General features: G+C 44.0%; 2 long non-coding RNA genes across 2 annotated transcripts in view; one reads left to right on the top strand and one right to left on the bottom strand.

The window, feature by feature from the left end:
* LOC121066231 overlaps positions 1-9391 on the top strand; it is a 128719-nt gene extending 119328 nt beyond the window's left edge. The window contains exon 3 of the long non-coding RNA XR_005817603.1: positions 9072-9391. This is a non-coding gene — a long non-coding RNA (uncharacterized LOC121066231). The remainder of the gene's footprint in view (positions 1-9071) is intronic.
* LOC121066232 lies at positions 368-3403 on the bottom strand. The gene is made up of 3 exons (XR_005817605.1): positions 3172-3403; positions 907-909; positions 368-392 (listed from the first exon to the last, which is right to left on the bottom strand). It is a non-coding gene; the product is annotated as an uncharacterized LOC121066232 (long non-coding RNA).
* Positions 9392-13862: the final 4471 nt, after the last annotated feature.

The raw sequence follows: 13862 nt of genomic DNA, 5'->3' as shown, positions 1-13862 counted from the left end.
CCCGAGTCCTTCTCTACAGAGCTGGTCTCAATGATTTCTTCTCCCAGTCTGTACTCAAGTCTGGGATTTCTCTGGCCCATGTGCAGCACCCTGCATTTAGACTTGTTGAACCTCATTAGGTTCACATGGGCCCAATTCTCAAGCCTGTCCTGGTCCCTTTCGATGGCATTACTTCCTTCTATCATATCAACCGCACCATTCAGCTTGGTGTCATCTGCAAACTTACTGAAGGTGCACTCAATCCCACTGTCTATGTCTTTGATGAAGATATTAAACAGAACTGGTCCCAAGATGGACCCCTGAGGGACACCACTTGTCACTGGCCTCCACCTGGATATAGAGCCATTGACCACCACTCTCTGGGTGCGACCTTCAAGCCAATTCTTTATCCACTAAATAGTCCACCCATCAGAACCATATCCTTCCAATTTGGAGACCAGGATGTCACGTGGGACTGTGTCAAAGGCCTTGCAGAAGTCCAGGTAGATGACATTGGTCGGTCTTCCCTTGTCAACTGATGCAGTCACTCCATCATAGAAGGCTAGAAGGATCAGTCAGGCATGATTTACCCTTAGTGATGCCATGCTGGCTGTCTCCAGTCACCTCTTTGTCTTGCATATGCCTCGACACTGCTTTCAGGAGGATCTTCTCCATAATCTTGCCAGGCACAGAGGTGAGGCTCACCAGTCTGTAGATCCCCAGGTCCTCCTTTCTACCCTTTTTAAAAATTAGATTGATGTTTCCCTTCTTCCAGTCACAAGGGACTACACCTGACTGCCAGAACTTTTCAGATATGATGGAGTGAGGTTTGACAACTACATCAGTCAATTCCTTCAGGACCCTGGCATGAATGTAATCAGGCCCCATAGACTTGTACCTGTTTAGTTTCATCAGGTGGTCTCGAACCTGCTCTTCACTTATAGTGGATGGCAGTTTGCTCTCCCAGCCTCCATCTACGGGTTCAGGAAAACGAAAGACTTGGGAAGCCGGACTGGCAGTGAAGGCTGAGGCAAAGAAATTGTTGAGTACCTCAGCCTTCTCCATTTCTGTCATTACCGCTTCACCCTTCTCATCCATCAGAGGGGGTACACTCTCCTTGGTCTTTCTTTTCCGGCCAATGTACCTATAGAATCCCTTCCTATTATTCTTTGCATCCCTTGCCAAGCTCAGTCCCATCTGTGCCTTGGCTTTCCTTATCCCATCCCTGCACATCTGGACTGCATCACTATACTCATTCCAGGCCATGTGTCCCGGTTTCCACTGCCTGTGCACTTCTTTCTTGCACCTCAGTTTGACCAGCAGGTCCTTGCTCAGCGATCCCAGTTGTCTGCCCTCCCTGCCTTCTTTTTTATGCAGGGGGATGCAGAGTTCTTGCACTCTGAGGAAAACATCCTTAAAGAGTTGTCAGCTCTGCTCAGCTCCTTTGTCCCTAAGGCCAGTGTTCCAGGGGATCTCAGCTACTAGGTCTTTAAATAGCTTGAAGTTTGCTCTTCAGAAGTTTAGGGTCCTGACTTGGCTCTTTGCCAGGCCCGTATTCCTTGAGACCACAAACTCAACCAGGGCATGGTCACTGCAACCCAGAATGCCTCCAGTCTTGACCTTTTTAATGAGCTCTTCCACGTTGCTGAGCACGAGGTCAAGTAACACTTCACCTCTGGTTGGTTTGTCTAGTACCTGGACCAGGATGTTATCCTCAACGCACTCTAGGAATCTTCTGGATTGCTTACAGCCTGCTGTGTAGTTTTCCCAGCAGACATCTGGGTGGTTGAAGTCCCCCATCAGGATGAGAGCATGCAAGTGTGATGATTCTTGTAGTTGAAGCAAGAATGCCTCATCCACAGGCTCCCCTTAATCAGGTGGCCTGTAGCAGACACCAACCACAAGCTGTCATTTATTGATGCGGTCTTTAACTCTCAGCCATAAACTCTCAACTTGTCCATGGCTGTTTCTCAAAGGCAACTGTTCATAATCAATTCCTTCCCTAATGTAGAGGGCAACATCCCCTCCCTTCCTTCCCTGTCTATCTCTTCTGAAGAGTTTGTAGCCCTCTATTCCAATATTCCAGTTATGTGATCCATCCCACCACATTTCTGTGATAGCCATCAGGTCATATTTGTCTAATTGCTCCATAGTTTCACAGAATCACACAGAATTGTAGGGGTCAGAAGGGACCTTGAGAGATCATCAGGTCCAACCCCCCTGCCAAAGCAGGTTCCCTAGAGCAGATAAATTTCCAGTTAGAGCAGGTAAGTTTCCAATTCCTCTTGCTTGTTTCCCATGCTGTGTGTGTTGGTGTAGAGGCATTTCAGCTGGGCAATCGGCTGTATCGTGTTTCTAGAGCCCTTCCTGATTGCATTGGGACAGTTTGCAAATATTTCCCTGCTGTTGCTTAGAGTGATAGTGTTTTCATGTATGCTTTATTTGCTCAGAAGTGCTTCCCGTTCCCCAATAATATCTAGTTTAAAGCCCTCCTGATAAACCCAGACAGCTTACTGCCCAGAACACTCTTGCCTCACCTGGACAGCTGTACCCCATCCGAAGTCAGCATGTCCGGTCCCTCAAAAGCGCATCCAAGGTCATAGAACCCAAAACATTGGGCATGGCACCAGCCTCTCAGCCAATCATTCACTAGTCCCATTTGTCTCCTTCCTGGGTCCCAGTCACCAACTGAGAGGATTGAAGAGAACTCTACTTGCGCTCCTGATCCCTTCAACATGTTTCCAAGGGACATAAAATCCTTTTTGATATTTTGGAGTTTCCTTGTTACACCTTCATTTGATCCTACTTGAAAAAGTAGGAAGGGGTGGTAGTCTTTGGGACCCACCATACTCAGTAGCCTCTTCATAATATCACAAATACGGGCCCCAGACAGGCAGCAAACCTCTCTGGAGAGATTTTCTGGACGGCAAATGGGAGCCTCGGTGCCTCTCAGAGAGGAGCCTCCAATGACTAACACCCTTGACGCCTTCTTTGTGGCACTGGTTTTGATGCAGTTGGGAGATTGAGCCAACTTTGTGTGGTCGGTCTTTCTGAGTTCCCTGCGGTTGGTCTTTCTGAGGTCTTTACTAGTTCCCCTGGAGTCACTTCTCTCCTGCCTTAGAACCCCATATCTATTGTGCAGGGGCACTTCAGGGTCGGGGGGAGACTCCTCCTCCATCTCAGATCAGAGACAAGGGTCCGCTCTCCCTTGTCCTGTGAGTCTTTCAAATGTGCTTATTTTGGGCTGCATGCTTGTTTCCCTACTCCTTGCCTGGACTTCAGGCAGGGCTGCTGCTCTGCCTGTGTCAGCGTATAATACCATTTGTCAATCTCCTGCTCAGATTCCCAAATGCTATGTTGCCTGGTGAGCTACTCTTTTCAACTTCTGTTTGAAGAGCTCATCAGGCTGGGCACACTTGCACCCATGACATCCTCCTCTGCCTTCAGACCCTAGGGGGACCTCCAGAGACCGGAGCTCCCTGGAACTGTGGGTCTGGGCTGGTCATACACAGATATGACTGATCCTGCTCAACCTCCCGGCTGTCCCTGCCTGTGCGCACTGCCATGCAAACTGACATACCAACTGTAGTGCCAGGCCCTGACTGACGCACCATGCCCTGTTCACCGTGCTCCTGGTTGCTCGCTGTCCCCAGGGGCTGCCATAGTGGGAGGGGCTGTTGGCTCTGCCAGTGCCTCATCATCCACCCTTGTGAGGGCTGCCAGGTCAGCGGCTCCCTCGGCTGCCTCGAGTGGCCTCGATGCAGGAAAAAACCCTGCCCGCCTCGATCCCCCAATCCGCTGAAGAATGCATCTGCCCCAGAGCCGTTTTTCCTATTGCTGGAACATTTTCTATGGATGTGGGTTATTAGTCAGTGTTTTTTTTTTTTTTTTTGTAATTTCTTTTACCCTCCCCTCCCCTTTCCTCTTCCCTCCCCTTTCTCCTCCCCTTTCTCCTCCCCTTTCCCCTCCCCTTTCGCCTCCCCTCCCTTTTCGCCTCCCCTCCCTTCCCCTCCCTTCCCCTCCCCTCCCCTCCCCTCCCCTCCCCTCCCCTCCCCTCCCCTCCCCTCCCCTTCCCTCCCCTTCCCTTCCCTTCCCTTCCCTTCCCTTCCCTTCCCTTCCCTTCCCTTCCCTTCCCTTCCCTTCCCTTCCCTTCCCTTCCCTTCCCTTCCCTTCCCTTCCCTTCCCTTCCCTTCCCTTCCCTTCCCTTCCCTTCCCTTCCCTTCCCTTCCCTTCCCTTCCCTTCCCTTCCCTTCCCTTCCCTTCCCTTCCCTTCCCTTCCCTTCCCTTCCCTTCCCTTCCCTTCCCTAACCTACCCTTCCCTACCCTTCCCTCCCCTCCCCTCCCCTCCCCTCCCCTCCCCTCCCCTCCCCTCCCCTCCCTTCCCTCCCTTCCCTTCCCTTCCCTTCCCTTCCCTTCCCTTCCCTTCCCTTCCCTTCCCTTCCCTTCCCTTCCCTTCCCTTCCCTTCCCTTCCCTTCCCTTCCCTTCCCTTCCCTTCCCTTCCCTTCCCTTCCCTTCCATTTACTATTCATATAAAAGTACTGTTCTCATAGGCAAAAGTGGTTTATGTTTCTAATATGACACCCCAGAACAAAAAAGTCTGTATTTCTCCCTAATCTTTTATTGTTACTCTTCGAGTGTGAAAGAAATCAAGAAGCATTAAGGGTATCATCATATTTTAATGAAAAGCAAAACATCTTTTCCTGAATTTGACTCTTTGTTCTTTAGATCTTTCAGATCTCAAGGGGATACAAGCTAATTAAAATTGCAGATGGTTTTCATAAAAATATATTACATATAATGATGTTCCAACAGAACATTTAATTTTCTTTATACATGTATAAAACATAATATAGATGTAGTTCTCTTTCTCATTGTTAAAATTTAACAGTGCAGATCAGCTCATGGATAAGATTACAGTAGTGTTCTTGATAAGTTGTTCCATTAGATTCTCTAAAGCGCAAGAGTGTGAAATTAAATCATTTTACAATAAATATACTTCAAAAGACTCATTAAGGACTAGATCATAAACTTTTCACTCCCTTTGATATAAAGGTACTTAAGTTCTGTCCCATTAAATCAAAATATTATTTTAGTAACACTGGATAATTATTACTATTTACATCACTTGTTTTGAATAACCACAATAATATTAAAAATATCTTTTTCTAAATAAAAAATAAAGAAAAATATTAGAATTATCAAAATATACTTTGTGACTTAAAGGAATTGAGAAAAAGGAATTAAAGAATGTTTCACATTAGCTCTCCCATGAGAAAGGAAATATATCCATGGGGTTATTGAATCTGGCATGGCAGCAAGACTCCTAACTCTGTTTTCTGACAAATAAGCACAACTTTTTAAAATAAAATGAAGGATAAGAAAGATAAATCTATAAGCACTAGATTATGGAGACATTTTTATTTTGTCACCTTGAATTAATTAAAATATAAGTAATCTTCCATTTAAATGTAGAATGGCTCCAGTGGAAAAGAGAATCATCACAGAATCATAGAATCATAGGATATTGTTGTGGTTTAACTTGTCCAGCATCTAAGCACCACACAGCCGTTCGCTCACCCTCCCCCCTCCCTCTCTGGGATGGGGGAGAGAATTAGGAAAAATGAAGCCTGTGGGTTGAGATAGAGACAGTTTATTAGGACAGAAAAAATAATAATAATAATGATGATGATAGTACTACTACTAATAATGTGTACGAAATAAGTGATGCACAATGCAATTGCTCACCACCTGCTGACCAATGCCTAGCCTATCCCCAAGCAGCCGGCCCCCCCACACCGGCTAGCCACCCCTATATATTGTTTAGCATGACGTCAGATAGTATGGAATATCCCTTTGGCCAGTTTGGGTCAGCTGTCCTGGGTCTGTCCCCTCCCAGCTCCTGCTGCACCACTAGCCTGCCCGCTGGCAGGACAGACCGAGAAGCTGAAAATTCCTTGGCTTAGTGTAAGCACTGCTCTGCAACACTTAAAACATCAGTGTGTTATCAACATTCTTCTCATTCTAATCCAAAACATAGCACCCTACCAGCTACTAGGAGGAAAATTAACTCTATCCTAGCTGAAACCAAGACAGACATCCAAGTTGGAAGGGACCCACAAGGATCATCATGTTCAACTCCTGGGTCCCCAAAGGACCACCCAACAGATAAATAAATAAATCTTATCATGTGTTTGAGAGCATGCTTCTTGAATTCCATCAGGCTTGGTGCTGTGACCACTTTGCTTGGGAGCCTGTTCCACCTGACCACCCTCTCGGTGAAAAACCTTTTCCTAATATCCAGCCTGAACATCCTGTCACAGCTCCATGCCATTCCCTTGGATGCTATCACTGGTCACCAGAGAGAAGAGATCAGTGCCTGCCTCTCTGTTGCCCCTCATGAGGAAGTTGTAGACCACAATGAGGTCTTCCCTCAGTCTGCTCTTGTCCAGGCTGAACAATCCAAGTGACTTCAGCCACGCCTCATACGTCTTCTACTCTAGACTCTTTACCATCTTTGTTGCCCTCCTTAGGACACTCTCTAACAGTTTTATATCTTTCTTATGCTGTTGTGCCCTAAACTGAACACAGTATTCAAGGTAAGGCAGCACCAATGCAGAGTGGGACAATCACTTCCCTTGACTGAGTAGCAACGCTATTCTTGATGCACACGAGCTATTGTTCTATATCATATCACCTAGTAGTACTACAATGGTTTTCTGAAGGATCCGAGAGCTCATTTTCAATCTCTGTACCAATTCACAACAGAAAAAGTTACCGCTAAAAGAAAGAGTGTCACAGCAACTTGACTGCATGACATAGGAATAGCACCAGCTCTTTCTCCCCTTTTTTTTCTCAGGACGTGGGGATCACAGAATCACAGAATCACAGAATGGTTGAGGTTGGAAGGGACCTCTGAAGATCATCTAGTTCAAGCCCCCTGCCAAGCAGGATCACCTAGAGTACATTGCACAGGATGGCATCCAGATGAGTTTTGAATATCTCCAGAGAAGGAGACTCCACAACCTCTCTGGGTAACCTGTTCCAGTGCTCTGTCACCCTCACAGTAAAGAAGTGCCCTCTCATATTCAGATGGAACTTCCTGTGCTTCAGTTTGTACCCGTTGCCTCTCATCCTCTCACTGGGCACAGATGAAAAGAGAACTGGCTCCATCCTCTCGACACCCTCCCCTCAGATATTTATATACATTAATGAGGTCTCCCCTCAGTCTTCCAGGCTAAACAGGCCCAGTTCTCTCAGCCTGTCCTCATATGATAGGTGCTCCATTCCTCTAATCCTCTTCGTAACCCTCCTCTGAACTTGCTCCAGCAGTTCTATGTCCCTTTTGTACTGGGGAGCCCAGAACTGGACACAATACTCCAGGTGTGGCCTGACCAGGGCTGAGTAGAGAGGAAGGTTCACCCCCCCTTGACCTGCTGGCAACATTCTTCCTAATGCAGCCCACGATACCGTTGGCCTTTTTGGCTACAAAGGCACATGACTCTTGGTTAGCCTGCTGTCCACCAGGACTCCAAGGTCTCTCTCTGCAGAGCTGCTCTCCAGCAGGTGTGCCCTCAGTCTGAACTGGTGCTTGGGGTTATTCCTCCCTAGGTGCAGGACTGTGCACTCACCGTTGTTGAACTTCATGAGGTTCCATCTCAGTCTCTCTACTCACTTCTTGAAAAAAAAAAAAAAAAAAAAAAAAAGCCTTTCTATTTCCCAATCATTTCAAGTGCACATGACAGTAAGAACATTCTCCTGATTATTTACCTACAAGAACTCTTTATAATAAAAAATGTAGAATGCAAGGCTTCCAGATGGAAGACAAATTTGCTTTTATCTAGTAACAATGGCTAATACAGACTGGCTATGAAATAGAGGAAAAACTAATATAACAATCAGAATGAAGCAAATAAGGCTATGTTGGGAAAAAGGCTTCTACATAATATGTAACATGTACCAATATAACATTATTTCTGGACAGAATAGTTTAGTGTGAAAACTTAAAGTTGTGTTCTCCAAAAGAAGAAAGTACATAATCACATTTGTATATATTTCATATACTATTACGTGTGTGCATTTTATAATCAGTTGTAGATACACTTGTATGGCTATGCTTATAAACCAATGTAACATGGTCCAGTCCTTTTTACTCAACAGTGTCAGTGAAGGTTCATTGGTGAAAAGTCTGTTTGAATAATCGTATTATTTATCTTTCCTCATGAAATGCTTCTGGATACTTATGCTGTGGTTTTTGTTTGTTTGTTTGTCTGTTTTCTGTTTGTCTTTGTTTGTGGGGGTATTTTTTGTTTGTTTTTAATTTTTTTGCTTGGTTTGTATGTTTTTGGATTTGGTGCTCTTTTAGGGTATTGGGGGGTCTTTTTGGAGAGTCATTTCCCTACTGCATTGTTTCCCTTTATGTCTTCATTGTGCTTCTTTACCTAGCACTTAATACCTTAAGCACTTAAAATAAAGTTTTTCTAAACAGCATTTAGAAAAAAAAATAAATCAGGATCATTTGAAATGATCTGTAAAATAAGTGTTTAGTACTATTCATTGACAGTTCTTACAAATCATATATATCCTATATCCTGTATTTTGATAACTTGTTGACTTTCCCTTGAAAATGTTGGAAAACAAGAATTGTTTGAAACTCTTTTGGTTTTATGTCAGTTCTTGTCTGTATCCTCTCTTGCCTTTTCTGCTGCTATCTGTCTATCAGCAGGACCTCTGATTCTTAAGAGCTCATCACCTGTGCTCTTTTCCGTATTTTACGCTTGAGACATAAATATCCTTTGTGACATAATAAACGTGCCCAATATTATATCTTAAGGTGAGAAATAGATGAGACAAGGCTGATTCCTGCCTGAATCATCATTGCTCTTGAGGAAGCAATGGCTATCCCCTCCTTGCACAAACTGATTTTATTCTTGAGGGAAGCAGCTCTCACCATTAGGGACTGTATTTCTGGTACATAACTCTGGGGAAGGAAGGTGGCTCTGCGAGTATCTTGAAGCATATTGCTGAGAGGGGCTCCTCACTAGGACATTAAAAATATTCTCCACCAATGGTTGATTTGGATTTTGGTTTCCAGGTGACTGGGTGTGCTGCAGGATCAGGCTGCCCAGCTCTGTGTGTCTCAGCATCCATGCTTCAGCTCTGCTAACCAGGAAGGCCAAAGGCTGAGGGTACCTGGCTTCCTTCCCCATTCTGCTGCAGGTTTGCTGGCATGGTTTGGGCACTTTCCAATCGACAGGAGTGTTTCAAGATGATGCAGGGCCTGGAACAAGATGATATGGGGCCTGGAGCATCTTCCCTATGAGGAAAAGGCTGAGAGACCTGGGTCTGTTCAGCCTGGAGAAAAGAAGACTGAGAGGGGATCTTATCAATGTGTATAAATACCTGAAGTGTGGGAGACAGGGTTTTGGCCAACCTCTTTTCAGTGGTCTGTGGGGACAGGACAAGGGGCAATGGCCAGAAAATGGAGCCCAGAAAGTTCCGCACCAACATGGGAAAGAACTTCTTCACAGTGAGGGTGACGGAGCACTGGAACAGGCTGCCCAGGGAGGTTGTGGAGTCTCCTTCTCTGGAGATATTCAAGGCCCGTCTGGATGCCTACCTGGGCAGCCTGCTCTAAGGAACCTGCTTTGGCAGGGGGGTTGGACCCGATGATCTCTCAAGGTCCCTTCCAACCCCTACAATTCTGTGATTCTGTGAAATAAGCAACAGTAAATGAGCATAGATTTTGTTTAAATGCAAATGTTCTTCAGAATAAACAAGGGAAGAGAATTGCACACTGTGGTGGTTTTACCTAGCTTGGCAGATGAGAAGGGAAAGGGGGAGAAAATACAGTGAAAACAACAACAAAACAACAAAACAGGGCTCACAGGTTTAGATAAGGACCTGGAAATCACTCATCAATTATCATGGGTAAAATAGACTCAGCATAGGGAGATTAATATAATTTATTACCTATTACTAACAAACTAGATCAGTGAGAAACAAACAAACAAAAAGCAAACTAAAAACAGCTTTCCTGCATCCACCCCCTTCCACCTCCTCCCCCTGAGCAGTACAGGGGAGCGGGGGAATGGGGATTACAGTCAATCTGTTACTGCTTTGTCTCTGCAGCTCCTTCATGGTCACTCTCTGCCCCTGCTCCAATATGGGGTCCCTCCCACGGGATGCCGTTCTTCCCGAACTGAGCCTCTGGGGGCTTCCCACAGGCAACAGCTCTTCAAGAACTGCTCCAACATGGCTCCGTACTATGGGGCCCATCCCCCAGGAGCAAACTGCTCCAGCACGGGTCCCCCACGGGCGGCAGCTCCCCCCAGACCCCCTGCTCCTGCGTGGGCTCCTTTCCATGGGCTGCAGCTCCGGCCTGGGGCCTGCTCCTGCAGGGGCTCTCCATGGGCTGCAGCCTCCTCCAGGCCACATCCACCTGCTCCACCGGGGGCTCCTCCATGGGTTGCAGTGTGGAGATCTGCTCCATGTGGGACCCATGGGCTGCAGGGGGACAGCCTGCTCCACCAGGGGCCTCTCCGCAGGCCAGAGGGGAACTGCTGATGTGTGCCTGGAACACCTCCTGCCCTCCTTCTGCACTGACCTTGGTGTCTGCAGGGCTGCTTCTCACACCTTGCTGACAACTTGCTGTTGTGCAGCAGTGTTTTCTGTTTCTTAAATATGCTCTCACAGAAGTGCAAACAGCATTACTTATTGGATCATCTCTGGCCAGCGGTAGGTCCCTGTGGAGCCGGCTGAAACCAGCCCATATCTAACACGGGATAGCTTCTGGATTCTTCTCACAGAAGCCATCCCTGCAGCCCCCTACTACAATAACCTTGCCACGTAAACCCAGTACACAAACATATAAGTAATGCATATGTTCTAAATTAACAGCAAATAGAATGATTTTCAAAGTTTTTCATGAGTCATCAGTGGGTCTTTAAAATACCTTTTACTGACAATTAACTCTGTACTCGGAACTCACTGGAAAGAAGACCTCATAGACTATGTTTCAGATTGAAAACAATTTCACAAGAAGAATAAAAGAGAGTGAGCCAAATAGATTTAAATGCCAGAGAATAATTACAAGTATGTATTAAAACTTTGGCAATATTCCAAAGAGACACGCATTCAAATAAAGAGTTTAAAAGGCTCTTCTCGTGCATTTCCAAGGCCAAATAGTCATAGCTCAATCAGGAATCAAATTGTACAAGGTAGTTCAGCAAAAGCTGAATATAGGGAAAGCTTTACTTAAATTCATTTATATTCCAAGTAAAGATGAGCTGCCCTGCCTTTCAAACTGTAACTCACACAACTCAAAGAGGGAGGCGCTCTCAGGAGAAGAGCTCTTGTAGTGACAGTCAGATCTGCAGCATCCCTTCATGCTCTCTACAGGTACAACTTTTGGAAAACACTTAGCAAATTTTACAGCCACCTCATCACAGCAAACATCTCTAGGGAGAAAAGACAGCAGAAAAACCACTTGCCCTTCTTCAGGGTGAATATCCCTTAAGGATGCAAAATGCAAATCTGGTGCACGGGGTACAATTTATTCATCTTTAAACTAGCTTCAGTCAATTTAGCATATTCTACCAAAGTGATAATCAGTATATTTCTTAGGGAGAATAAATGAATCTTGTACAAATTGTAATCAGGATGGCATAACCAGCTCAGACACTGTAATATATATTTTTTAGATTACTGCTCTTATGAAAGCTGTGTGTTTGAGGGACTTATTTTTAATATTTTCCTGCACTAAGTATCTGCACAGAATCTTAAAGTAGATCTAAGCCTTCATGTTCTTTATTTCAAATAAAAGAACATTTAAAAAGCTTATAGATGCAAGTGCTTTTACAATAAATAAATAAATAAATAAATAAAAATAATCATCTTCAGAAAAATGATGTAGAATCTTTGGTATAGATTCATGTAACAAAAGCCTTTGGAGAGTTCAAACAACAACAAAAAAAATAAGATTTTTCATAAGTGGGAGAAATGAGACAAACAGAACTCTTTTCTATTCAATATCCTTCCCAAAATTTTGGGCAACATTTTTAGGTTTTAAAAATGTGTACATGACATGGCTTTACCGCATGCATATACTGCAGAGTCGTGGTGTATTTGAAAAAGTATTGAATGGTCTCTCCATTCCCCCCCATTTCTGAAAGCTGTCAATGGAAATCTCCATAAGAGCAAGTGAGCTATCCTCTGAATTTTAACACAGTAAAAGTGAGCAGGCTACCTCCTTGAGAAGTATGCGTCCATGTACTAATAGAAGGAGAGTTATTACCCATATCAATTTACCTCTAAGTAAATTTTACACTTCACTATCTCACTGAAAGGTCATAAAACAGATGACAGGTCCCTTCTTCTCTTGTAAGTTTAACTATGTCAGTAGAAGTCCCTCTGAAACTGAAGAGTAAAATAGATGAACAAACCAGTACCGCTGCTTCTCTTCCGATCTACCAGTTTTCTCCATCCTTGTGACATTGAACATTTCTGATGCCAGCAGTATGAATATTCCCATAGGAAATCTTTTCATTTTCTCTTCATAGATTTGTGATGCATGACATCCCTCTACCACAGTGCTACTGTAATTCTAAACATAAATAATACTGAGCATTACCGTAGGCATCAAGCACTGATATTAGTCTGGTGTACAGTCCTGTATTGTCTGACTCTACTTTGACTCCAGAACTGCCTCCTTCCTTCTTCCAGAGTTTTCTTCAGGGTTTTTGTGAACCAGGAATGGAGTGAGCAGGTGGAGGTCTCTGGACACTATCCTTCCTTTCCTGCAGTGCTGCTTGTTTCTCATACTTGTAGGCAAGGAGTGCCCATGCTGTGCGTGTGAGAAGATGAAAGATTAGTACTGCCATGAGGTGAGGAGGTGCAGCATGGGAAGGAGTGTCTCCTGCAGTGCTGGAAGTCACCTGCAGGGAGAGAAGTCCTTTTTCCAAGAATTGACAGGAGAAAAGTAAAAGATTCTTAGAGGTATTTTTCAAAAAGCATGCCCTGCCCTGGAATGTTTGCCTAAGGGATGTATTCTAGCCTCCTATAACACACCTGCCAAAAGGAGGAGGTTAATGAGGTAGAGTTCAAACCCACACTTACTCAAATGCCCAGTGAACTGTGTCCTGAAATTTTAATAGGTTCTTTTCACTTAATGTCACTCTGTTAGTACTTGTTATGCATATCAGAGATTCAGATAGCACTGTGTAGCACTAATAAGAATACAGTTAATAAATATATAAACCAAATTTAATCTCATTGGTCCTTTTTTTTTAAAAAAAAAAAAAGTTTGTTTGTCTCTGGATACACCTGCATTTGCCAACATTGACATCTTTCTGAGATGGCTTGTAAACATAATAATAATAATAATAATAATAATAATAATAATAATAATAATAATAATAATGCTAAATATTTATTAATACCTTGATAATAAATTATAGGGTAAAATGACTTCGGTCTGGTGTGTGACATGTCATGGTCAACCATTGCTCAGATAATTTTGTTAAACAAACTCAGACTGGGAAATAAGATAATTGGTGAAATATTTAAGAATCTAAACCATGTTCTGATTTGAATATTTTTCTAATTTAAAGCCGAAAGTCTATTAAAACTACTAACATTAGTACTAGGTTTAAAAATAACAATAATTTATGCTATAGTCTAGTTGCTAATACCTGACTGCAATATCATTCCCCCTAGGCTGAAAATGTGTAAGGTGAGAGAAGTATTCTCACATCAATTACTGACATTCAAGGTGTTAACTCCCAATGCATGCACTGAAAACCAAACAGAATTAGGTTAATAATTATAAACAGATCAGGAGATACAGACGTAACAATTTTAGCATGGTTTAGAAAAGCTAGTGAAT

This window comes from Cygnus olor, chromosome 2 (assembly GCF_009769625.2).
Source record: "Cygnus olor isolate bCygOlo1 chromosome 2, bCygOlo1.pri.v2, whole genome shotgun sequence".
Taxonomy (NCBI): Eukaryota; Metazoa; Chordata; class Aves; order Anseriformes; family Anatidae; genus Cygnus; species Cygnus olor.
The sequence above is the reverse complement of the archived record's forward strand: the minus strand, read 5'-3'. Positions and strand labels throughout refer to the sequence as shown.